At 44.6% G+C, this 25,092-nt stretch overlaps 1 protein-coding gene across 8 annotated transcripts in view; it reads left to right on the forward strand.

Moving 5' to 3' along the window:
• ATXN1 (ataxin 1) overlaps positions 1-25,092 on the forward strand; it is a 419,041-nt gene that overhangs the window by 8,304 nt on the left and 385,645 nt on the right. For all 8 annotated transcript variants that reach the window (XM_058736063.1, XM_058736061.1, XM_058736064.1 and 5 more), the window contains one exon: positions 4-118. The gene's annotated coding sequence lies outside the window, so the exon portion shown is untranslated. The remainder of the gene's footprint in view (positions 1-3; positions 119-25,092) is intronic.

Below are 25,092 nucleotides of genomic sequence, written 5' to 3' on the forward strand. Positions count from 1 at the left end.
CAGGAGCATCGTGCAGAAAGTCGCCAGGCCGGTCGGTGCAAGCTGGGGATCTGTGTGTCATCCTCGTAAGACCGTCTCCTGCTCCACGGCCACTCAAGGGAAGTGCATCCCATGTCAGGTGAGAGTTTTTGCTACGCTCATCTAGGTACCATCTGAGGATAAGGTCTGACCCGGAAAGTCACCTCGTACCCACGCTTTTGCATGCTGTAGACTGTTTGCCGTAACTGCCTTTGCACACTAGATCCAGAGGGAGGTTGAGAAATTGCCACGAGAGTTTTTAAAAACTTGGCTTCAATATCTCTCCTGTTGGTTTAATTTATGTGGTTCCCGAAGAAGTCCACATTTGAGTTGGAGCTGGTTGACCGTTGTGTGGTAGGCTTGAGTCCCATCGTCTTTGTCGTCCCCTTTACATAATGTGATGAGACTGTTTTTCTACCCAACTGTTACCTTCAGTCACGGTTTTTGTGGTACAGCGATTCAGGTGTGGGGAGACAGAGGCCCATTTGTTCAGCGGCAGCCAGGATTTGTCGAATCTTGAATTTCTTTGTGTCTGTTTGGATTTTACAACTTCCTGATTGCCTCACGTACAGTAAATTTTTCTGGCCTGGAGAGTCATGCCGACACAGGGTGTAAACAGCGTTGATGACTCATGGTTCTGTATTGAAGAGAGGACAAGAGGATCCTGCCTAAACAAAATCGGGAGACGTGGAAGTTAGACAGAAGTTGGGGCAAGAGGGCTTTGAGAGCACTGGTGGCTGCAACCAGAGGAGATTATGACATAGATCTCGTCTTTCTGTTTACTTTGGGAACACTCCTGCTGGACTCTTTCAGAGGTTCCCAAGCCTGGCTGGGCAATGGAATCACCTGGAGTGTTTAAAAAGAGGGGGGAAAAAGGATTGGGGCTCCACCTCCTGAATCCGAATGAACCTTAATGGTCTCTCGGAATCATAGTGATGCTCTGCATGTTTGAGAACTTCTGGATGAGGTGGTCTCTGGGCAGCTCTTCCCGGTCACGTGCCATTTGCTTACCAGGCAGGACACGGGTCTGTTGTTCCTATATACCTCACGTATCCAAATCTGGATGTGCAACTGATTTGTTAGGAGGTGGATATTTGCTTTACCAAAATGTTCATTTTAAAAATGATTCACCAGGAGCACCTGGGTGGCTTTGTCGGTTAAGTGCCCGACTTGGGCTCAGGTCATGATCTCACGGTTTGTGAGGTCGAGCCCCGCGTCGAGCTCTGTGCTGACAGCTCGGAGCCCGGAGCCTGCTTCAGACTCTGTGTCTCCCTCTCTCTCTGCCCCTTCCCTGCTCACGCACTCTCTCTTTCTCTCTCTCTCTCTCTCTCTCTCTATCTCTCTCTCTCTCTGTCTCAAAAATAAATAAACGTTAAAAATAATTAGAAAAGAAAATGATTCACCAGCTTTCTTTAAATAAAGAGCTCCCCCCTCTACACCTAAGATCCAGTTTTTAAGCTGCGGATAAATTTCGTGGCATCTGGGATAAGAGCACCGGCTCCAGAAGCAGCCTGCCTGCCTGTGGAACTGCCATTGTGTCCTGGAAAGCCCTAGAACCTTTCTGTGCCTCAGTGTCTTCGTGTATAAGGTGGAGATAAGATTAGAACTGTTTTCTAGGGCTGCTGTAAGAATGGAATGAAATACGCATTTGCTGGGTAGGATAGTGCGTAGCTTATGGTTTGTGATCTGTGAACCTAAGTTATCTTTGCATACGTGCTGCCGAAGCGAGCTCTGCACATAAGTTTTATCTTTGTGATCCTGTAACTTTTGTCTCGACAGGATGATTGTAATGTTCTTGTTTTCTGATGGTTGCTCCTGGACCGTACATGACTAGGAACAAGTAAATACACTTGTACCTTGATCTTTGGACCAACGCTGTAGACATTTGCAGCTTTGCAAAGCAAACGAGCCTTTTATTTATTTTTCTGAATTTTGTGTCAGCCCCACCCTGTTGCTGCAATAGAATGCACACGTATTGTTTTTATACTGTCGCAGGGTGAACTGAGAAGTTGCATGCACAGATGAAGTGATTTGTGGTCTGAGTAAAAATGAACAAAAACCTGAGTCGCAGAAAGGGTCGTCAGTAAGGTCCTCTTGGGGGATGGGGCAGAAGGAGGGAGGCAGTTATCCCAAACACTGTATCCTTGAGAAATACAAACGGGGTCCTTTACATTTTATTGGCTGCGGTCCAGGGAGGGGTTGTTTCAAAGGAAATAGAATAATACAAACCCCCCCCCCCCACCCCAGAGTTATGTGCAAAGCTAAGCCTCTTAAGGTCTGCAAGTGTCAGCTGCATGGAAAGGGGTGAGATGCCTCACCACTGCTTTATCTCTTTGGGGTATTATCATTTGATATGCTAGGCAGAGAATCCTCACCTTCAAGTTTTGGGGAGAAGTAGTTTGATTGCATACGTGGTTAAAACACATGCACATTTTTTTTTTAATGTGCGATGTCTACAAGAGAATTTTATTGTGGAAAAAAAAAAAAACGGGCATCAGGAAGTCCCAGCTATTGGTCAGTATGTGCAGCTGAGAAGACACCGAGGTTTTTATAGTATATTAAGCAAGTCCAAGTGTCTTATGAATACGTATTGTATTACCAACATAGTGCAGAGTCACCTTGAGTTTTAAGCGGCTGACATTTTCTGTGATTGCATTGAAAGGAAGCTTAGAAGCATTATCTAAACATTTTGCATAAAAAACGGCCCCTTTATAATCCTCACAATTGATGGCTGAACCCAAGAAGGGGCACAGGACCATTCGTGCGGTATTCTGTTATATTCATTAAGTTGTTTTTGTTTTTTAATTAAAACCTAGGCTGCAAGCATTTCTGGTTCTGCTTCCTTTGTGCATGTGATACAGCTGGTTATGACCTCGCTGGTTCCCAGGCGCTCTCTGTGTAAAGAAATGATTCATTCATTCATTCACTGCATCTTTTTTTAAACTACTACCCGGTGCTGCGGGAATGAAAACGAGTAGGAGCTTCCAGAACGAGGCTGCCTTCTTCGGGGTCAGGTAGGGGCGAGGAGAAATGCCCGGCAAGACCTAACGAAAGCAGAATGGGGTGTCTTGCCCTTAACCGGGGTTACGTGCTGATATGGAAGGAGTTCACAGTGACGCCGAGTGGGCTGGCGAGGAAAGACCGGGAGGAGGAGGGCTCGTCGGAGTTCAGCTCTTGAAGGCTGGCCAGCATTTCTGTGGGGAGAGGCGGCTGGAGCAGGGGAAGACCCGTGCAAGTGCCTGGGACGTCACTGACGAGGCCATTCTGGCCGAAGCACAGGTGCGGGGGGGTGGGGGGGCGTCTGCGTTGTAGACAGGGCGGGGGTAAAATTGCCGGGAGAAGTCAGGTCTGGAAAGAAGCTTGGAGGAGCCGCAGAGCCGACTTTGTGATCGGGAGTTCTTGCGCCCGCAGGAAGTTTGCCAGGCGGGAAGCGAGGAGGACCGTGTTTCGGGGCTGCCATCAGCAGGCGTGAAGTGCACGTGGGAAGAGGCGGGAGGCAGCGGCACGTGGGTGCAGCACGGCCTTCGGGTGCTTGGCCTTGAAACCCGAGGGGAAAGGAAGGCTGGTGACAGGCGGCAGGGCGCCTGGGGGGATAATGGGGTCCTCTCCCTGGAATCTCAGACGCCTTGCCGAGGACTGAACTGCAGCTCAATGAAACCATGTTCAAACCTTTCTTCCTTTAAGACCTTAAGGAAGGAAGGAAGGAAGGAAGGAAGGAAGGAAGGAAGGAAGGAGGGAAGGGGAGGGAGGGAAGGAAAGGAAGGGAAGGGAGGGAAAGAAGGAAGGAAGGAGGGAAAGAAAGAGGGAAGGAAGAAAGGAAAGAAAGAGAGAGAAACCTGAGCTAATTTTAGCTAAATCTAATGTGTGTATGACAATGAATGCCGCTTTTGAAATTCAGTGCACGCGGCATCTCTTTTCATTTACACAAACGACCCTTCTATTTTCCTCTAAACAGTTTTATTAAGATTTTCAGTGAAGCCCTGTACGTACTGAAAACAATTCCAGCATTTCTTTTGATCTTTCCCACCGTCGATTTATTTATTCATCTCATGTGATAGGCGGAAACCACATTGCTCCATCCACCCAGCTCTGGAGCACTTGTTCACCCGTGGAAAGTCATCTACTGTACTTTGTTTGATAAATCACATTAATATGGGTGTGTTTTGTAACTTTCAAGGCTTTCCGGGAGGCTTTATGTGGACTCTTCTAAATGTGACACACACGCACGCACGCACGCACGCACGCAAGGCACAGCTTTCTGAGCAATTTGGCTTCCCATTTATACGTTATAGAAAATGAAGAAAGACAGAGCAAGTGAGCTTTGACTCCGGGATGAAAAGATGCTAAGAAGACATGGCTGGAGATGATCTGGTTGCAGTTCTGTTAGTGGGCAGTCGGTTTTAATATAATTAGAGAAGACTAGAGGATCATTCAAGATGTTTTTCTTTGACCTGAGTTATTTAGATGGGTTGTCTCTATTCCCCAGACTAGCTCACAATGAGGCAGTGAGTTTCCTACCTTCCATAAAAGACAAGAAGGTTAGGACAGGAGTGAGAGGGCTGGAGAAAACCACTTCAGGGGCAGATCATTCTGTCTGCACATCTTTAATGAGCATCTAATATGTGACAGGCATTATGCCAGCTGGGCTCTGAAAGAAATATAGAGATGCTGAGCCGTTCCCACTTACTGTGTATTAACTCATCTCATCCTTACTGCAGTCCTTGGAGGTAGGTACTGTTATTATCCATTATGTGAATGAGGAAATCAAGGCACCGAGAGGAGAAGTAATCTGCCCAGGGTTGATTAGCTGTTAAGTGGTGAAGTCATGCTTGGATTCCACCCTGTACTCTTCTTTTTTTGTTTGTTTTTAAGTTTATTGATTTATTTTGAGACAGCGCAAGCCGGGGAGTGCGACAGAGACAGAGGGAGAGAGGGCGGGGGAGGGAGAGACTATCCTAAACAGACTGCTTGCTGTTAGCACAGAGCCCAATGCAGGGCTCGATCCCACGAACTGTGAGATCATGACCTGAACTGAGATCAAGAGTCGGATGCTTAACCGACTGAGCCACCCAGGCGCCCCCCACCCTGTACTCTTAACTGCAGCCATGCATTGACTCTTAAGCCCTGAGCCCTGTGTGTAGAAGAAGCTTACAGTTGAGTCTAGAAGGGAGGGCGTCTCTTTAATATTTAAAAAATCACGATAGGGCTGTAGCATCTTCCGCGAGGTCCAGGTCAGGGAAGGGTTCCTGCGTGCTGAGCGTTCCATTTGGATGTCTGGATGCTGGCCTGTCAGCTCAGTGTTGCCCCCAGGCCATCCTGGAGGTGTTACCGTGTTTTTTTTTCACTCGTCCTCATACCTCCCTGAAGTTCCTACGCACTTTGAATAATTATTAATTGAAAAGAGCGATGGCAGCGGCACCAGGCTTATCTGTGTCGCAGGGGATTGGCTTGAGCTGGGCTTCAAATGCGGTTCAGCGTTAAGAGTCCCAGTGAGACGATGAACTTTTGACTCTTCCAAAAGCTTCCCTGGGTCATGGCTCAGCTTGCAAGATTTGGCAGATACAAAGTATTCATCTCTGCAGTTTGCTAGGTGGTGGGCTGGCACTGGATGTAAGCTCTAAGAGCAAAACGGGCGGTGAAAGGAGGTCATGCTTTCGTCCGGGTGGCCGTCAGGAAGCCCCGGGTCTCCTGTCCCCTCCTGTCCGTGCCCCTCCCAATCTCTCATTTTTTTCTCCTCATCTGGACAGGTGGATGAATCTTAACCGACCCACGTCAGAAGGATAGAGAAAGGATAAAGATCACTTTTGTCTTAGCCCGCTTAGGGGAGACCGGTCTGTCTCTTACGTTGAATGAAAATTACAGGACTTAAAAAAAAAAAATGCCTTGAGAGGCAACGTCTCTCGCTTTATAGATGCACGGAACGCAGAGGACTTGGGATTTACTATCCGTGCATTCGCCTGGCAGCCCCAGCCCACATCCCAGCTGTAATCATACGTGATGCATTTTTATTTACAGATTAGGAGGCTCTGACGCTGACATATGACTAACCGAGAAGCTCCTCCCTCCAGCACTAGTATGTCAACTGCTTCAGAGAACTAATTGCTTGGCAATTCCCCTTTGGTAATTCCCTCTTTATTTTCTGATGAGTTACTTAACAGTGATGGGCTTGTAGAGCAGAGCGTGGAGTTTAATGTGTGCTCCAGAAACTCCACTGTAGGCCTGGGGGATATGTTTTTTGAATTCTGTTTAGCTTTGCTGAAGGAACACTGAAACCATTATATGGCCTGTTAATATTTCACTCAATACGAGGTTAAGACGCCGAGCGGTGTGAAATTTTCCAAAAGAAATCAAAACCAGGCCCCTTTTCAAAATGTGCCCCTGTGCGTTTGAAAATTATTAAAAAGGAACTTAATATTTACAGAATGCTTAATGCTCTTTCAAAAATGTGATTTGAAATGGAATGGCTTTCCAGTCTAAGGCAGGGTGCGTGTGGTACGGGGAAAGGCAGAAGGACCGCTAGTTTGGGGACCGAGTTGCCGCCGTTTCCTGACCTGCCCCAAGGTGACTTGGGATGCTCAATCTACCTTGCTGGGCCTCAGTTTCCCCATCTGCAGTAAACAGGGCGGTGAACAACCTGATGGCTCAGGTCCCTTCTCTAACGCTGGGCAGTTCCCCGCATAGATTTTATTGTAATTCTTCCTCTTGGCTCCCCTAAGACCTTTGCTCTGTCAAACATCGTTTGCTGTTGTTTGACGTTGTTAGGTTTCGGATTTAATTAGAATTTACATCTTTAGCGATTATCGTGTCATTATTTATAGAATGAGTCATACGTGGTGCCTACAACCATTTGTCACCCTATCTATGTTGGTTTCATACCTTGATACTTCCTCTGTTCCTTTTTACTGTTCTTGCTTCCCCGCTTCTGGAGTGGGGGCTGCGTTGTAAGCGGAAAGAAACTTTCAGCTGATTGTGGAATTGGTTTCCGCAGGCAGAGCGCAGAAAACTCTGCTCTCTCTGTAGTAATGTCAAGGGTCATAGTCTGCTCTTAATTTGCAAGTAGAACTCCTTTTGATGTCATTTGGTTTTTACCTGCACGTGCAGGCTTGTGTCTGAAGGTAATTCCTTTTCTGTTCTGCATCAGCTTTCCCAATCAGTGTGGGCCGCATTACCTTATCTTACTGGTTAATTTATAAGCAGTTCGTAGGATACCTCTGGATTCGTTACAGTTTAACCAGTTTCTTTAGGCCGCTAGAACAAAGAGAAGAGGGGACACAGCAGAGTCTTTGGTAGTTTTGTTTGTTACGTAGGCAGAGAGGCAGGGAAGAAAAGAGTTCTTAGGGTGGTTGCAAGCGAGGGCTTTGGAAAAAGGGAGGTTGAGATTTGAGTTCGGGCTCTGGCTCCTTAGGCGTGGGGGCCAGGCCACATTGCTTAAATCTGTGATCCTCAGTGCCCTCATCTGTAAAATGGGCATGTAAGACGTTGCCATCTATCTTAGAGGATTGTTGGAAGGATCCAATGAGCATTTTCCCACACATATTGCATATGGTAGCATCTCAATGCATAATGAAAAGAAAGAAGAGGAAGGCATAGAATTTAATAACTGGGGGGGGGGGGGGATGAAAGCAAAATGAAGAGCTGTGTGTTTGGAGGTACTCCGGCTAGCAGGAGCCCCTCCGAGCCCCCTCGTGGTCAGGATTTGAATCCCACACAGGCCTTTAAAACTTGGGAAGGTCTGAGTACCCCAACTCGGGCAGATGTTCCCCACGGTTTGATCTGCTCCACGGAAGAGGGTGTTTGCTCCTTTGTGATTATTGATAGAAATACTACGTTTTAAACATCCATTGCCTATATACGTCGGACCAATAAAAGAAAACCAATAAAAGCAAAAGTTCCCTTTTATCCCACCAGTTCATAAATCATCCTCACCTCAATGTGTTGTTTTCTCGTTCTGGATTATATTTAACACATAACTTTCCTCAGCTTTGCTTTTGTTTTCATTTAGCGTAAACATTCTCATTCGTATCCTACACTTTGCAACGATCCCTGGCAAGGATCGTGTGCTACTCTGTCAAATTGTTTTATCTTAATTGAAGTTCCATATTACGTGTGGACATTTGCCTTGTTTCTAGTTATTTACTGTTATAAAGCAGCTGTGCATATCTTTGTACACATACGTTGTTACTTGGGATGCAGTCACATCAGAAGGTAAACTACCTTCGTTGGGGGGAGAGGCTCTGAGTTGCTTTCTAGAAGGCCTGGACCAGTATGCATTGTTACTAATGATACAGGAATGTGTCTTGCTCCAATTTCATTTTCTGTGGGACCTGCTCTTTTTTGGATACTTCAGCAGGCTTCTTGGTTTTGAACTTTGTATTCCTTTGGTCCCTCTCAGAGATAGCATGTTTCTTTACTCATTTCCATATATGTTAATTTACTAATTTTCTTTTACACAGTTAACCAGTGGAAGTCTTGGTGTTTTCTTTCTTTCTTTCTTTTTTTTTTTTTTTTTTACGTTTATTTATTTTGGAGACAGAGAGAGACAGAGCATGAACGGGGGAGGGTCAGAGAGAGAGGGAGACACAGAATCCGAAACAGGCTCCAGGCTCTGAGCCGTCAGCACAGAGCCCGATGCGGGGCTCGAACTCACGGACCACGAGATGATGACCTGAGTCGGAGTCAGATGCCCAACCGACGGAGCCACCCAGGCGCCCCACTCTTGGTGTTTTCTAATCTGTGTATGAACTCTTCATGTGTTGTAGATGTCGGTCCTTCCTCTGTGGCCATCTTCGCACTCTGCTTTTCTTTTCCTTCCGTCGAATTACTTTTCTTTGTGTGGAAGTTCAAGTTTTTATATGACATCTCTCGTCTCTTCTGTGATCGTACCCGGGGCCACCTGGAAGGGGAGCTCATGTTGTGCACCGGCAGGCCAGCGGCACTGCTGGGAACTGTGCTCCCTCCCTTGGGCCTGAGCTGTCAGTCGGGAGTTTTGGGCCTGGTGAAACGGAGCCATTATCAAAGATCCTGGGTTGGGGTTCTTCAAACCTTTTGCTCATTTAGCCTACAGGCCCCCATGTTGAGGAGGGGGCTCATTGGTTGGAGGGCTGATTTTCGTCCACGTGAGACTAGAGAGGCTCCCTGCTACCCTGCTTCCTTCCTGTTTCCACTCTTCCCCGGAGAGAGCTCTTGGGGCAGGTGGCTGCAAATGGTTTTCTCGGTATCGAGCTTTGGGAAGTCTGGTCTCAAGGTCTGAACTTGGGCTAGTGGCTCGGCAGGGATGTGATATATGCCCTACGTGGCCTCTCTAGATGTCCTCTTGTGCTGATCCAACCCATTTTCCTCTCTGGAGCCAAGATGCACGTTTCTCCCAACTAGAGGTCTGTTTGCATCTGTTTTCCTTCTCTCCTCCCTGGTTGTTCGTGGCGCTCGGGATGAGTCCAGAGCCTGTAGCCTGGCGCTGCAAGCTGGGGGACCTCGCTCGTCTCTAGCCCCCGCATCTGCTGCCCCCATTCACTTCTTTTTAGTCCCACAGCATTGCTTGCCTAGAAGCACCTTTCTCTCCTGTGTCCCAGCTTTTAGTCATGCTGCCCCCTTCCTTGACATCTGCCTGCTCACTCCTGTCTTTCTGGCTAAGTTCCCCTAATTCCTAAGTCTCAACCGAGTCTTTTCCCCAGGGAGCCCTGGGACTAGGTTATGTGCTGACAATCTGGGCTCCCAGCACCCTGTTCTCCCAGCCCTTTCATAACACTTTGTCCTCCTCTTTCCCAGCTCCGTGACAGCAAGGACCGCCCCCCCCCCACCCCCCCGCCGCCAATTCTTGGCATTTGGGATCTCGCAGGCCTGCAGTGAATATATAAGCATTTCCCCTATAATATGGGTTTCTCGGATCCAAACTGGATGTGATTCCATCTATTAAGATATACCATGACTTATCCGTGGAACCAGCATGGAGTCTAGAGGACAAAGTTGTGGACAGAGTTTGCTGGAGTGGCTCTGTCCATCGCAACAAGGGATGATAAAGGTGACAAAAACGTGTAAGAAGGCTGTGTGTGCTAAGGAGAAAGAAAGAATTAAGAAAGGCCGGATGATGACTTTTCCAGAACAAAAACTATGTGGAATAGAAGGCTGGATTGGCTCAGTGTATCTAAATTTCATCGTACTACACAGATCACCACACAAGATGCTATTATTATTGAAAATCAACGTAGGCAAAAATTGCTTTGTTTTTTAACGTCTAAAACTGTCTTTCTTTGTATTGAAAAAATTCCTATTGAATTTCGATGATGTAAGGATTCTTAGAAACACAGCTAGCGGGTGTTGAATGAATGAATGAATTTGAGATTCGCCTCCCTAACACCTGTTCTCTGGCCTTAAGTCCTCTTGTGACCCCAGTCTCCCAACTCAGGTGGAAGCTCCTGGGGAGGAGATGATTTTACCTGGAAGAGAGTGGTTCTGGAATCCTAAACAAGGTTGGTCAAATTGAGGTAGACCACCACACAGATTGGGGAACCCCGTACCCTCTGTGTAACCCACCCGTGATGGGGTTGGAGAGCAGTCTGCCCATGGTATCTGTGCCCCTTTGAGTTGGCTGGCCAGATGGCCATCGCCTCCTCCCTCTTGCATACGAGCTCATCCAGAAGTTGCCTGCTGGTGGTGGGTGAGGCCACCCTTCCTGGGTAGAAGGTCATTTGTGGTCATTGATGTGTGGGACTGTATACTTCTGACAGAGGTCCCGACAGATGTGGACAAGCTATAGAAACTGAAGCGTGGCTGCCTCATGTGATGGGGCGCCCCTACAAGGACATGCCCCAAAGCCCTTTTTACCTTGCTTTGCTCTGGAAAGTTCCAAGGGGGTGCAGAAGAGACTCTGGATGAATTTTGTTTCGATTGCTTTTTTCTTTTCACAGCTCCGTGTTCAGTTCACCTCTGGGTCTTTCCTGGTGCCTGCAGCCCACTGTGACCCCAAGCTGCAGCTTTTGGTGGGGGCGGGGGGAGGAGGGGAGCGACAGCCTTTATAGAAGGAGCTGGGAAAACAATGTTTCCTTTTGCTGCATCTGGTGCTCTGACCCTGACCTGCCACTTTTCATAAGATTAGCAGTTTTGTTTGTTTGTTTTTCCTAAGAGGTCATAGGCCCTTAAGACAAGTTTATTGTCTTATTGGTAGGAGAAAAGATGATCTGGTTATTGATTCAAAAATCTTCTTCCATAAAACCTGGCTTTCTTTTGAGTTTGAACGAAGTATGGAGACAGCTTGGAAGGCCCAATCTTGCTGTTTTATTTTTGCTTTGCTGTTCTAATGAAACGTCTGTAACCCTTTGTATCTCTCGCTGCTCCTCAGAAGGAACAGGTTGTATTTTTTCCCCCATTTCGGTGTCCTCCAAATGAACAGTTACTATGGAAAAAAATCAATAGGGTGCCTGGGTGGCTCAGTTGGTTAAACGTCGACTTGGGCTCAGGTCATAAACTCGTGGTTTGTGAGTTCGAGCCCAGCCTGGCGCTCCGTGCTGACAGCTCAGAGCCTGGAGCCTGCTTCGGATTCTGTGACTCCAGTCTCTCTGCCCCTCCCCCCTCCCCTTGCTTGTGCTCTGTCTCTCCCTCTCAAAAAATAAATACATGTTAAAAAAATAAATAAGTAAAAATTAAAAAAAAAATTAAAAATCAATAAAATCAATTGATTTTATTAGGGAGGGAGACTCATTTCTTTTTTGTCCCTCCCTTCAAGCTTCAGATCCATTTTTGTCATCCTGGAGATCAGAATAGGCCAATGGGGAGGAAGAAGAATGTTAAAATGAAGGAGTCTTTGGAGTGCCTTGGGTGGCTCAGTCGGTTAAGTGTTGGACTTTGGCTCAGGTCATGATCTCACGGTTCGTGAGTTCGAGCCCTGCATCCGGCTCTGTGCTGACAGCTCGGAGCCCGGAGCCTGCTTCAGATTCTGTGTCTCCTTCTCTCTCTGCCCCTCCCCCTGTAGCACTCCGTGTCGTTCTCCCTCTCAAAAATAAATAAACATTAAAAAATTAAAAAAAAATGAAGGAGTCTTTATGAGGGCAACTTTGAAGCACAAGTCTCACCAGTAGTATAGGAGGCTTCTTCAAACAGAACGATGCAGCTCATTTCTTATTTAGGTCCTGGAGAGAGGGTTATTAATCTATGGAAATGAACAAACACTAGCTGTTTGCTATTCTGCTGTGCAGAGAACATTCGGTGACCTGACCAATCTCAGGGTTTCGGTCTCTAAACGGTGCACTTTTTACTCTTTGCCCTGAAGGCTCAGGAAACAATTTCCTTTTTTTAACTTTTCCATTTTAAACGTGCAGGGTGTTCAAAGACTTCACCGGGATGAAAAGTCCTGTGTTTTCCTGTTTCTCTTGTAGGACTAGTCAAAACTACCCTTTTGTCTTGGGGATGTTTTGCAGCCTGAGCCTCTGTTTTACTAAATACAGCCTTACAAAAGCACAATCATGTGGACCACGCACCGTGGCTAGTGTGCCGTGGGGTCTGCTGCAGCTGGTAAATCACCTATCACGGAATTCGGGGGCGCCTCGGGTAAATCGTTTCACTGGACCGTCATAATGACTCCTTGAGTGGAGACGATCATCTTCAGTTTCCCGGGGAGGAAGCAGAATGCGAGAGGTCGACCGAGGTGCTGGGTGCTGGTGGTCGGAGCCCATGTGGGCTGTGCCGTGACCCTGGCATCCGGACTTGGAATTCAGCTCTGTTTACCGTCACCTTGCACAGTCAAGACACCCCAGGACTTATGCAGTTGTGTCCCTGAATTTGTAGTCTGAAAAGACATAACTTTGCTTACTGATGCGGCCCGATAGAGCAGTTTTGAGACGGCAGTGAGAAGTTAGAAGAGTCTGGGCCCTTGAATATATGCAGCCCTGATCCTAAGACGTTGTATCGTAAATTTAGATGTTAGATGTTTTTACAGTGCCTGAACCTAAACTTGATGGACAGAGAGTGCTGTTTCCTTTTGTAGCCACTGGACCTTTAAAGCTAAGCTTCTAGAGCTGTGTTTCCTTTAACGCATCCGTGTCGGCAAGGGTAGAAACGTCAGGAAGTCAAACCGATCTCGTATATGGAATCTTCAAAACGATGCCCTCTTCTCTGAGAATGGATGGGGGGCCGTTGCACTCAGATCACTTCTGTCCCCGAAGGTGCCTACTGTCTTTCTGCGGGACGTCACCGAGAGGGTAGGAGGAAGCTCACGCAGCCCCCTGTGATTCAGATTTGTACGTCCTAGGCTGAACAGAGCCAGCGCAGGACATTGAATTAGTTCCATGACGAGGATCTACTGTCCTACGACCTGTAGAGGTTAATCATGCAGTAAAAATCATCATCCGTCTCTTGGTGCCAGGAGCGTATAGAATCACTGTGGTGAAGCCTTTTCCTTCTTTGCAGAAGTAATTTGGTGCCCGATGGCCATGCTGTTGGTTTCAGAAATACCTCGAGTGTGATTCACTTGGAGACCGTACTGAAGCTAGATTTTGTATGCGGAATCCTCACGAGTGGTCTTGCAAACATGACAGAGGGCGTCTCTCTTTTAGGCATCCCCTCCTCAGTCTCTTTACAGCTTTTTCCTAGGAGTCAAGGTGATAGAGCCTGGCGGGGGAGTTTTGCTTGGTGTTGGAGTAGCTAAGAATGTTTCTCTCTAACAGGTCACAGAGAGTGCTGGTGGACATCTCTTCTTGCCCCAAGATCTTCGTTGGAAGTCCACGGGACTTGGTGTCTTTGCCGTTCAAAGTAGATATGAGCTCGCCAGGAGGCATAATGCGTCACCATTTTATTCTGGGCCACCCTAAAGGATGACACCCAGCTTCAGAGACCTCCTCTCGGACATCATCCCTGAGCACCAGTGTTTTAGCTCTCTCCCATTGTCTGAAATCCGTTTCCGACCGATTCTGAGCTGGCTCAGGCTTAGTCATTAAATGGCTAGGACAGTGTTGAATATCTTCCCCCATCAGCTTGCAGCTATATACCTTCTGTCACTCCAGACCCACAACCGCCTCTTGAGCTCGTGTTGAGTCTTTACACAGATCTGCTCAAAAACAGGCACCGATCCATTCTTTCTAGCTTGGCGTTAACCCCCAGGCGTAGTCCTGGGGTTACCTGGAGTGGAGGCAACGGAGGACAAATTCATCTTGAACGGACGTGTCCGTGCTAGCCTCTAGTCTGTCTCCCTAGCTTTTAAATACTCGAGCGATTGGTTTTGCGTACAAACGTGTGGGTTGTTGGATTGGAATGATTTTCTCCCTGGATTTCTGGTTCTTACCTAAGCAGATATAAAGAGACGGTCTGTCGTTGACTTAAGTAGCCCATTTAAAAAAGTTATAGGCACTTAAGAATGGTAGAGAATAAAAATGTAGGTTTAAAAAAAATTTTTTTTTAAATGGTAATGCAGCCAAAAGGTGGCTAGGAATGTTTTTTTGCCATGAAAGAGTCAAAACTGAAAACTTGCAACAAAGACAAAAGTAGGATAGAAACAGTGCGAACAGAATCTGACCAATATATGCCCCTTGTTCGAGTTCAGCCCATGGAATGTTATGTAGGACAAAAGGAATGGAAGAGATATTTCAGTAACATTTTGTTCTCTGTCAAGAACCTTCTGAAATATAAATCTGCTGTGTATTGGAGAATGGAAAAGCAATTGATTCAAGTTGAATAGCTTTCATTTAACTAGAATATCCCACAGAAAGCTGTTCTTGTTCTGACAACCATATTTTTGCTTTTCTTGACTTAAAGAAAATTGAATTCGTGTTTACATATTTTATATGGTTGTTTTATGGACAAAGACACAGGTCAAATCCCATCTCAACACAGTGGCTATTGTTGCAGCAAATAGAAATATTTCTAAGTGAGATAAAACATTTCTATGCCATGGCCCGTGGCCCATAGTAATAAATACCAGGTTGATATTATGAAACCATTTGCAACTATAAATAATTCACTCATAGATGTGCTTTTTTTTTTTAATTTTTAAAAATGTTTTTATTTATTTTTGAGACAGAGAGAGACAGAGCATGAGCAGGGGAGGGGCAGAGAGAGAGGGAGACACAGAATCTGAAGCAGGCTCCAGGCTCTGAGCTGTCAGCACAGAGCCCGACCGGGGCTTGAACCCACGGACTGTGAGATCATGACCTGAGCTGAAGTCAGACGCTCAACTGACTGAGCCACCCAGGCGCCCCAGATGTGCTTTTTTTAAAAAAAAAAATTGTTTTTTTTCACTTCTAGTCTCTTGCCAACACATATATGCATACATATACTCTTACCTATATGCATAGTAGAGAAGGAGGAATATGAATATATATTAACAGGAATTAACTTTATTTTGGACTTTCTAGAACAGACCACCCTCTTTTTGTTTCTCCTCATGATGGCTCCCTGAATTGCTTCCAACAGTGAAATTTCCTAATTGTTCACAACTATGGATGTGTCCTTCTGGGGTCTTGCTGTGTCATTCAACCCCACTGAAAGCTGGTAGCTGGTGTTAGTGATTTAGGAAGCTGAACTTCAGAATTAGGACTTCCCTCCCCCACAAAGGATGTTCTTTTTTTTTTAATTCCCCATTTCTAGACCTTCTCAAGGAGAAATTAGGTGCTTGTTGTTCTGTTTTGTTTTGTTTCAATTCCCAGGCCATTCTGGCATTGATCCTGCACTCATTATAAATGTAATTTTTTAGTTGTTTTTTTAATGTTTATTTATTTTTGAGAGAGAGAGAGAGAGAGAGAGAGAGAGAGAGAGAGAGACAGGGTGCAAGCTGCGGGGGAGGGGCAGAGAGAAAGAGGGAGACACAGAATCTGAAGCAGGCTCCAGGCTCTGAGTGGTCAGCACAGAGCCCGATGCGGGGCTCGAACTCACGGACTGTGAGATCATGACCTGAGGGAAGTCGGACACTTAACCCACTGAGCCATCCAGGCAGCCCTGTAAATGTAATTTTTAGCAATAACTGTTAACTCTTGAAGTACTTTGGCTCTCTGTGGCCTATGGTTCAGTGGCATCTGATGTTTTCCCAAGTGCATCAAAGACTTAAATACAGAACGCCTTAAAATTTTAAGGGTATTGATCAAAAAGAAAGCTTCTCTAGGTATAAAAGTTTGTTAGGTCTTAATTCTCTTCTGCCTTCACGATTCTTAACTGGATGCCTTATGTTGTGTTTCCTTTCTGTGTTTGTACTAGTTTGCTATTTGGGTTTATTATTTTCTATTTGGAAACAGTTTTTTTTTTTTTAATACACAGTTCTTAAAAATATAAAACACTTCTAATCTGCTCATTCTTACCTCAGCTATCTTTTCTGTCTTATGGCTGGACCATTGCTTCTCTTTCTACTTCTCTTCTGGGATTTTTATCTTGCTCAGCACTTCTAGTGTGCGATTCTGAATTCTATGGTTAGAGTTTCCTGACCACCTCCTCCTTGTATCTGAGTCCATTTCCTGTGCTTAAAGCTTTGGCATTTCATTCACCGTCCTCGTAGTCAAAACTGAAACTTTCAGTGCTAATAAGATGAGTCCTTGCAACACAACTCATTTCTTCCTTTCTATTTCTCACTCCGTTGTTACTTCTCTAAGATGAGAATATATTTGTCATCAGGAACTTCATTTTGGTGTCCCTTCCTAAATACCTCCTGGGTTTTTTTTTTTTTCTGTTTTACTGTTACCCTCTGCAGTTTCGAACTGCGGCACGCATCAACAGGTCTTTGACAAATTAGTTGTCCCTGTGCATAGTTTACAGTATTACACTAGGTGTTTAAAAATAATTAAGCTTCTCTCCGTGTTCTTTGCTGTGGGTCAGGAATCGACTTCCTTTGCCATCCAACACAGGAGTTAATCACAAACGGGTCCTCTGAACCAAATAATTAAAAATAGAGCAAAGTTTCTGAACCAGGCAGTTGGCAGAAAAGTCTGTATTTCCATCTGTGTACAGTTAGGAAAATATTTCATGATGTTCAAATAGCGTCAGCTTTGCTCTCTTGTGTGTGAGAGTGTATGTGTGTGACTGCGTGTAATTCATTGCTCTGAAGGTTTGGCTGTTAGCTCATCATATATATATATATGTGTGTGTGTGTGTATATATATATGTGTGTGTGTGTGTGTGTGTGTGTGTGTATATATATATATATATATATATATATATATGTCACTGGCAAGAAACAGGCAAGCAAATCCAGGTGTCTTGTGTATACTTTTTTTTTTTTTTTTTTTAAGTTGTAGGTTTCTGTGAAGGAGGAATGTTCTGGCTTTTCTTTTTAATGAAAGTTTTCTCTTAGCACGTGACTCAGAAAATTAGAGAGCGTTACATTTTGACTTTGAAGTCTTTTTGCCTTCTGATTCTTGTCTTTTGACTTCCTACTTACAAAGAACCTCTGCTAATGACTTTTAGGAGCTGTTCTTAGATATGTACGCGAATCTGTTTCAGTGTGGAATGTGACAGGAGTTCCTGCTCTCCGGAAAGGGATTTAGGCCTGGGAGTATACATCACCCTCATAAACACTTTATGACATAGGGACAGACATGTGAGTGATTGATTTTGAGAGAAATCTAACTCTTCAACTTGGATTTTCCTTTGTTCTTACCGGGAATCCGTATCTCATTAAACACGTTGAGTTTTGGCCGGTTCTGCAGCTATGATATGCCTTTAAAAATAGAGTTTTTGTTTATAAGGTTTTAATTGCTGTGTAATATAAAGACTATTTCCCTCTGGTATTTTTCTATTGTAACTATCTCTTTTTATTCCTGGAAAATTCTTATGTTTAGGTTGATTTTTTTTTTTCTCCCAGGAGAGCCACTGTATTAAATAACAACTAATGCCTAAAAAATACACCAATGGGAGATTCAAAATTATTAAAAGGAAAAAAAAGGAAATGTCTTAATTTCATCCCTTTGGCTCTGAAACATACATATTTCTCAGTCACCAATTTCTTTATGCTTCTAGAAACTCAGAGCCTTGGCATATGCTTAATACTATGATAATAAATGAAGCAGTGAGATTGACAGCTGTGGTTTGATCATGTTTGCATTAATTGAAATGAAGGAAGATCTTCCATAAACTTCATTAGTAAAGTAGCAGTGAGGGGCGCCTGGGTGGCTCAGTCGGTTAAGCGTCTGACTTTGGCTCGGGTCACGATCTCACGGTTTGTGAGTTCGAGCCCCATGTCGGGCTCTGTGCTGACAGCCGGGAGGAGCCTGCTTTGGATTCTGTGTCTCCCTCTCGCTGTCCCTCTCCTGCTCTCTCTCTCTCTCTCTCTCTCTCTCTCTCAAAAATAAATAAACATTAAAAAAAATTTAAGTAACAGTGAATTCTTGAGTTTAGCTGTAAAGATCCACAGAAGTTGGTAATCGTTTGATCATTTAGACACTTTGTCATTCATGATGTTGGAGGGACCATATGCATCATTTTACGATCGTCATTTTATGATCATTTTACGATCAACTTAATCTTGTTCATTTCTTGTAAACCTACTGTGTGCGTGGCACTGTTTTAAGAAGGAACAGTTAAATTGTAGCCTGTGGCTTCAAACAAATTAATCTGTGATTTCCTTTCAGTATTACTTGGAGGGGGGGGTTAACTTGGGGGGGACAGCTTTCAAAGAGATTTAAATGGATCTTGCTAATTGTTATTCTTTGTCACTGTAAGATATTAGGATTTAACTTCTTTTGTGAACTCCGGATACACGTAAAAGTGAATGATAGATGTCTTTAAACTTGAAAGTTAATGTTGGGGCGCCTTGGTGGCTCAGTTAGTTGAGCTTCCAACTTTTGATTTTGGCTCAGATCGTGATCTCACGGTTTGTGGGATCGAGCCCCACGTCGAGCTCTGCGCTGATGGCACGGAGCCTGCTTGGGATTCTCTCTCTCTCTCTCTCTCTCTCTCTCTCTCTCTCTCTCCCCCCCCCCCCCCATGTCTCAAAATAAATAAATAAACACTTAAAAATATTTAAAAAAAAAGCTTACAAGTTAATGTTGGGTTGGTCTTCTCTTATATGACTTGGCTAACACTGCTGATGCATTTGACTCCTCTGAAGCCATACCTGGATACTCAGGTTGCTCCCACTTCCCTTGTGGGTCGGCTAAATCTGTTTTCCTCATTCATTTGGGCATCTTCTACACGGACATAAGGAATTCGAGTGAAACCGCTTCTGATTGTCGATACCAATACATTATTGATAAACAGATGAATGATTTACTCAGTAAATCATCCAGTGAACAGAAATGCGTTTACCAGATTCATGATCGAAAACACACGAAACAGTGTATGCACTCGATGGAGATCGCTGAGCAGAGAACGGATTCTTTTATGGATAATCGTGGCTGGCTGGCAGGCACACTGAGGATTTAGGCTGTATTAGTCATTGTGCTAATCAGTTAATCCTCACGGTGAACCTCGGGGGGTAGTTCTTATCTCCACTTTATAGGTAAGGTAACGGGGTTAGTAGCTTGCCCAAGGTCAGAGAACTAGTAAGTGGGAGGACTGGGATTCAACTCATACCGTCTTAACTTCAGCCTCTGTGCTGTTGACAAGTTCTACTTTACTGCCTACCACCCATGACGTTGTGGGACTTACAAAATTGTGTTTGTAAGCCTTGAGTATATACAGAAGCATCCTCACGAAACAGGTGAAGTATTGAAAAAGTAAGGATTCGGTGAGCACTCAAGTAACTCTCTACCTGAGTTTAAAAATTACCATGAATTTGGGGCACTTGGGTGGCTCAGTTAAGTGTCAGACTCTTGGTTTCAGCTCGGGTCATGATCCAGTGGTTTGTGAGTTCGAGCCCTGTATCAGGCTCTGTCTGTGCTGACAGCACGGAGCCTGCTTGGGATTTTCTCTCTCTCTCTCTCTCTCTGCTCCTTCCCTGCTCGTGTGTTTGCTCTCTCTCTCTCTCTCTCTCTCTCTCAAAATGCATAAATAAACTTAAGAAAAATTTACCATGAATTTGATGACCTCCATATGGGTCCCTCCCCTAGCCCGTCACCTCCCCACCCCCTGCCGCAGCAAATTTTCCCTAAAGAGAAGCAACGTTTTAAAATATTTCTAACAAAAGTGCACCAGAAAATGCAACCATGCCGGATGATTATTCTTCCTTCCTCGTTCTTCTCTCTCTTCCCTGCTCTGCCATCCCTCTTACTTCTTCCCCCTTTTCTTGCCTTGCTGTCTTGGAGCATAAAGAGGAACCAAGCCAGACCTGCAGAAGAAGGTTCGGGAGAGTGTTCTCTGCTGGGCTTCCAGGCAGAGGTGTCATGGCTGCTGTTGGGGATTCTTGCTGAGATGATCATCTCTTTGTCGTGCTCGAGTGACACACATCTGCCTCCGAGCAAGATGTGCTTTGGAGGGCCCGTGACAAAGACACCAGCACACCACGGGAGGGGGTGATTTAATAAGACTCTGCTGGCAGATTGCTAAAATGCTTCTCGGGGTCATAATTCACAAACACTAGCTCTGTAGACGTGTGGTTCCTTGATGGTGTGAATCTTAAAATAGCAGTACATTTTCGGTAACCCGTGTGAGGGCACGTCATGACACCATCAAACACTATCGACTGGAACATGTGTAGATAGTATAGCCTTGTTGTCCCTTAATGCTTCAATGCAGCCTTTCAGCCAGTAGAAATACCTGGGATAGTATGCAAGAATCAGAATGGGTTCTGGCCTGGTGGGAACAGTATAATTCTTTTCATCAGTTGGAAAATAGAGTCTAATAACTAACTATGTTAAAAAAATGAGCCAGGAGATTTTTTGGTTTTTTTGTTTGTTTGTTTGTAAGTCATACTCGGTTGCATGAGTAATTTTCCAAGGACTGGACGGTTCTGTAGGAGGAGGTGGTAATTGAATGCAGTCTTAGCTCTTAAGGATTTTAGAATTAATGTTACTTTTAGGCTAGTCTTGGGTAATTATAAAAATCTGGAATGAATTTATTTTTTAATATATTTTTACAAAATTATTAAATTTTTTTTTAATGTTTATCTATTTTTGAGAGACAGAGTGTGAGCAGGGGAGGGGCAGAGAGAGAAGACAGACACAGAATCTGAAGAAGGCTCTAGGCTCTGAGCTGTCGGCACAGAGCCCAACATGGGGCTTGAACCCACAAACCGTGAGATCATGACCTGAGCTGAAGTCAGACGCTTAACTGACTGAGCCACCCAGGCGCCCCTGCAATGAATTTAAAAAGCTGAAAAAGAACCCCATCTAGCTAAAGATAAAAATGCTTATAAAGGCACGTGCAAAAATCTGCATGTAATTATTTGCACATATACATTTATATGTTTGTATTAATCTTTTTCTAGTGCAGCACGCATGTGTATGTATAAATATAGTATAACAATATACTATAGTGAAACATATGATATAATATAGGATTACAGTAGGCACCCTCTATAGAACTAGGGTTAGAAGAGCCTTTTATGGACCAGCTGTTTGATTTAGAGCTTTATCATTTGTAGTGACATTTTCCGTGGTCATGTTTTTGGCTTGAAATAATCAGCACTTACAGTAATGAGGCTGAAGTGTGAGTGTCTGTCTAATGTTCTGCCTCTTACCGTTTTGCGCAGAGACAGATCTATGTTGAAAGATACGTATGTGCCTGTTAAGAAGCTTCGAATACGAAGTGAAGAAGCTACAGATGACACTTCGTCGCAGTTCTGTACATTGTCTCAAAAAACACGCCTTAAAAATTTGGAAACTAGAAAAATCTTGGCAAATGCAGCCTAAGAGTGTAGCTGATTTAAAAGCTGCTTTTGAGTGTTCTGGGTACTGTTCTGTGACAGCTCTTACTGTAGGAATTGGCACCAGCAAGGAAAATTTACAGTTTAATACTTTAGAGCAAATAATTGCTTAAGATGCTTTAAATAGCACAGGAAATGTATCGAGTGTTTACTTGACATTTGTTATATTGAACACTAATACTGAAACAGATTCTTTGACCACAGAGAATGCCAGTGTAGGTGGGGTGGGGGTAGATGGGAGACAGAGGCAGGCAAAAACCAGCCAGCATGATTATCTAAAAATTAAATGGCAGATGAGTTTTTCACGATAGAGAGATACCAGGAGAGAGGGAAAAAAAAAAAAAAAAAAAGCTCATTTGTTCAATCAAGTAGTCTTCAAGTATGGTAGCAGAAAGCAAAATGAAACAACTCCCAGAGGTTAGATTTCTCTTGGTTTAAAGGCACGAATCTTGCCACAGCCGCCTCCACCAGGGGTCAAAGCCTCCCAAGCTATTGGTTGGTCTGGTTTATTTTTTAAGGTCCTGAAAGCCAGAGGAATGACCTCTCTTTTTATAAAAAAAGAAAAAAAAACACAAAAAACCAAAACCTCTCTTGTTATCTGTTTAACCTGCACATGCTTGTGAATGTTTTTTTTTTTTTTTTTTTTTAATGACAGCTTTAGCCCTCTCCTTTCTCAGTGCTGCTCAGTACTTGTGATGTTTTCCTCCCTGAATGCATCTCGCCCTCCAGAGTCCTCTCTTCACCCTTGCCAGGCACTCAGTTTATGCGGGTCTCAGAATGGAGTCTCTTGTAGTGAGGCTCTTAGGCGCAGGACGTTTCTTTTTTGCTCAGACTGTTTACCATGCGTTGTGATTCAGCTGTATCTAATGGGAAAAAATAGGGTATATTTTAGGCTCCTAAACCCTCTCCCATTCATATGTATTTGAGTCAGTTATACACTGTTTTAAAGGGGGTTTTAAATGCGTATGTAAAAAACGAATTGGCCTGTGTGATAGGTCCAGGAATGTGAAATTGTGCAATATTAATGAAATTTGTAAAAGCTTCTTCCTTCTATCTTGTCAACATGAGCTGCTTTTAAACACTCCAGGGAATTTTGAAAATAGCAATCAGAAGTCAAAACTTCACCAGGCAGGATGGCCCAGCACCCAGAACACTCGGGGCAGCAAAGAGGTTATATTTATGGCTTTTCCACCGACTTGAGATTTGACCTTGAATAAATCATGTTTAACTTCTCTATGCTTCAATTAACTTCTGAAAGATATGTGTGGTTGTGTATAGCCAGTGGGGAGGCAATCACCGAAGTTCACAAAAAAGGAAAACTTGGAGGAGATTTTTATTGGAAAAGAGCAGCGAGCATGAATGTGAGCCTTGCAGGGTGCTGTTCACAAAAGTCTTAGTACACATGGCTCCTAAGGAAGGTAGGAGGTTTCTTATAGTGGTCTTCCTGTATTTTGTAGAATTAAAAAATATGTATAGGCATTGTTTTACCCTCTAACTCAGAAAGCTTTGTGTTCATACACCCTTTTCTCTAAGTTCCCCCCATGAAAGGGATTTTTATTTACCATGTTGTAATTCAGATTATAATCGAGCAGTAACACAGTTCACTTGATTACACAGAGCCATTTCATTTTATTTTTTTTAAAAGGAATTCTAAGGTCCTATTCATTTAAAAGTTCACTTCTTTTAGTCTGTTCCTACCCCTGAGATCATCTAACTGGCTTTTCATTTACTGGGGAAGAAAAGAAGAAAAATAACCAACACTGATGAAGTCCCCGATATGTGCCGAACACACTGCTAAGCGCTTGGTCCTTAAGTATTCCGTGTGATTTATACTCAAAGGGCCTGTCTCCCCTTCCGGGTGCATCAGGGCCTGACTGCCAGGGCCAGAATCCATAGGAGACATTAAAATATAGCCATTGCGATGGATAATCAAAAGGAGGTGCTTTTTTGGTTGAAGGTACCCAGAGTGCCACATGGTCACACGAGGCAGTGGGATCTCAGAGAACCAGTAGCTGACAGGTGGTCCCCTCCCCCCCCAACCCCCCCCCCCCCCCGCCACTTGCTGACCTTCCCAGCATCAGGTGGCAGTGAGCTTACATAACAGCGCTAAACCACATCACCCTGGTCAAGCCACTGTAGTTATTGCCTCATTTGAGTTACGTTGTTGTAAAAAGGACTTAGGTCCCAGAAGTCGAAGTGCCTCAAATTTGAAGGAAAGACCACGAGCTTTCAACGCTTACTAAGATCCTGACTCCGGAGTCGGAGATGGTGTTTGGGGTGAGTAAATCTACAGCCCACAGCTCCCCGTATAGGGGAGAGAACGTTTCAGAGTAAGCCAGAGAAAGACTATAGGTTTAACACAGCACCCGTGACTCACTTTCTCTTTGCTCTCTCTGTCCAGCTGTTATTCATTTACTGCTAACCCCACAGGAAGGTTCCTTTTGATGTTTTCCTCTGGCTGCTTTGCAAAAAATATAAACACACAACTTGGGAGAATAGGGCGAGAGAGAGAGGAGACAGAGGTCACAACTTTTAATCCTGGTTCTACTGATAACGAATTCTGTGACCAGATACTTTGCACAGCACGGGAAGATGTCTTTGAAATGCATTCTCGGTTGCCAGATGGCAGCCATCACTCAGGAGAAGGGCTTGTCTCAGAGTTTCTCAGACGGCCGCCATGTTGGATTGCTGAGGTACCTAAGGAACCATCCATTTGGATCAGCTCTTACAGACTTTTGGAAGTAACTCTGGAGGTGTGACAGCAGCCTGCAGAATCTTTAGCAATTACAACTGATTTGTCAGAAAGAGAACCAGAAGGAATCAGAGCCCTGTGATGGGGGATGAGGTCCTAAGCTATTCCGAAGCTGCTATCCAAGCTTGTTGGGAGCTTATGCTGTGTGGTCGGTTGTAGTTGGGTTTGCCAGAGTTGTGATATCTCCTTAATTTGAATACCAGCCCTGCCATTTACAAGCTTGGCCTGCTCACTTACTCTCTCTGCCTCAGTTTTTTTCCTCTGGAAAGTGGGGATCGTAACCTGGTCAGGATCAAATAAGTCAATACGTGCACTCTATGCACTTGGCAGCTGGTAAATGCTGTTCATGCTTTACCCTATCATTATGTTTTTCTTCTCCTTTAGAGTTTTCTAATTTGTTTGTGTAGCATTTAGGGCAAGATACCAGGCATTTGGAAGATGGCAGACGTAGGGTTGGTGAGAGGCTGCCCGAGGGTTGCAGAGAGCGTGGGCTAATCCTGGTGTCTACCCCAGGTCTCCAACGTTGTCTGTACATATGTTTCTGAACACCAGGCTTGCTCATATTATTCCCTGAGCCCTCCACCTTCACCTCTCAGTGTTCTGTTCCACTGTG

The sequence above is a fragment of the Neofelis nebulosa genome, chromosome 6 (assembly GCF_028018385.1).
Source record: "Neofelis nebulosa isolate mNeoNeb1 chromosome 6, mNeoNeb1.pri, whole genome shotgun sequence".
Taxonomy (NCBI): domain Eukaryota; kingdom Metazoa; phylum Chordata; class Mammalia; order Carnivora; family Felidae; genus Neofelis; species Neofelis nebulosa.